The sequence below is a fragment of the Daktulosphaira vitifoliae genome, unplaced genomic scaffold (assembly GCF_025091365.1).
Source record: "Daktulosphaira vitifoliae isolate Bord-2020 unplaced genomic scaffold, ASM2509136v1 Scaffold_2639, whole genome shotgun sequence".
NCBI classification, from domain to species: domain Eukaryota; kingdom Metazoa; phylum Arthropoda; class Insecta; order Hemiptera; family Phylloxeridae; genus Daktulosphaira; species Daktulosphaira vitifoliae.
The window spans coordinates 1-1,294 of NW_026102199.1; the positions used below are offsets into that span (position 1 = coordinate 1).

General features: G+C 22.4%; 1 long non-coding RNA gene across 1 annotated transcript; it reads right to left on the reverse strand.

Moving 5' to 3' along the window:
* Position 1: 1 nt before the first annotated feature.
* On the reverse strand, positions 2-1,294 carry LOC126909964 (uncharacterized). Its single transcript, XR_007705150.1, has 3 exons — positions 1,204-1,294; positions 658-787; positions 2-45 (listed from the first exon to the last, which is right to left on the reverse strand). It is a non-coding gene; the product is annotated as an uncharacterized LOC126909964 (long non-coding RNA).

The following is a 1,294-nucleotide window of genomic DNA, read 5'->3' on the forward strand; positions in this document are numbered from 1 at the left end:
TCTTTGCCGTATTCAAATGGAATTGGATAATTATTTCCAAGTTCACTAATTATATACAACAAATTTTAATATTTTTAGGGTGTCAGTAAATTAAGATAATAGGAAAATAAAGGGTTTTCTGAGAAAACTTTGTAAATACCTTAACGCTCATAGCATTTAGTTCATTTTATTTGTTTTATCTTAATTAAAAAGTCACGATTAACCAATTATTATAAGATGTGACATTTAGTAATTGGTTATCAATATATTAATTAACTATCCCATCGCGGCGGGATAATTAATATCTTTTATGAAAAAAATTGTTTGATAAGTTTATGAAATTTTACTTTTACATTTAAAATAATATAAAAAGGGTGTCCAGTAATACATTTTCAGTATTGCTTGTTTTATAAATAAAAAAAAAATGTCCCCTAAAGTAGAGTTAATTTTTTGTTTAAAAAAATTAATTATGGGAGCAAATGATTAGGAAGAGGAGAAATTATGTTAGATTCCTAAACTTTTTGTTCAAATTGCGTCTGTGGTTTCACAAACACTTCAGTTAATTGTTTATACGATAAGCCTTTTAACTTATAAGTTTTATTTAANAGTTAATTGTTTATACGATAAGCCTTTTAACTTATAAGTTTTATTTAATGAAAAAACTTTTATTATACATACTAGTTCCAATAAGAAAATTCTAGACGAGTATTATCGACAATTAATGCTTTAGGAGTCAGGAAAAAACTTTTGACTGCATTATTTCTGAAGTCATCAAGATTATGTTGTGTTAATTTACTGATGATTTGGCCTATGTATTCAAAAAACAATTTAATAGTTTAACGAAAGACCAATTCGTAACAAATTGTCGGTTATAATATGATAACTATTCTTAAATAATCATTGAAGAAAAAAACATTACAGTAAAATATTAATTTTACTAAGAATGTAATCTATTTAAATTCGTATCAAAGCTAAAAGATTTTTCACATTATTAAAATGTATATTTTTTTAACAATTATATATAACATTAAATTTTTTTACCAATCAAATCAATCTTATATCTTATATCTTGAAAATACAATCAATTGTGCTATTTCAATTTCAAATGATCTATTTTTAGTCTAGTTATAACATTCAATTTATACTAAGTTAAATATAATTGTTATGATCAGGAATTTAAAATTAAATTTTTAATTGGTAAATATTTTTATAATTTAAACTAACCTTTACTGGAATGTAATGTAAATAGTATAATATAAAATCCGATCATATTTAACTAAATTATAACTTTAGTGCAGACAATAAAACACTTTTT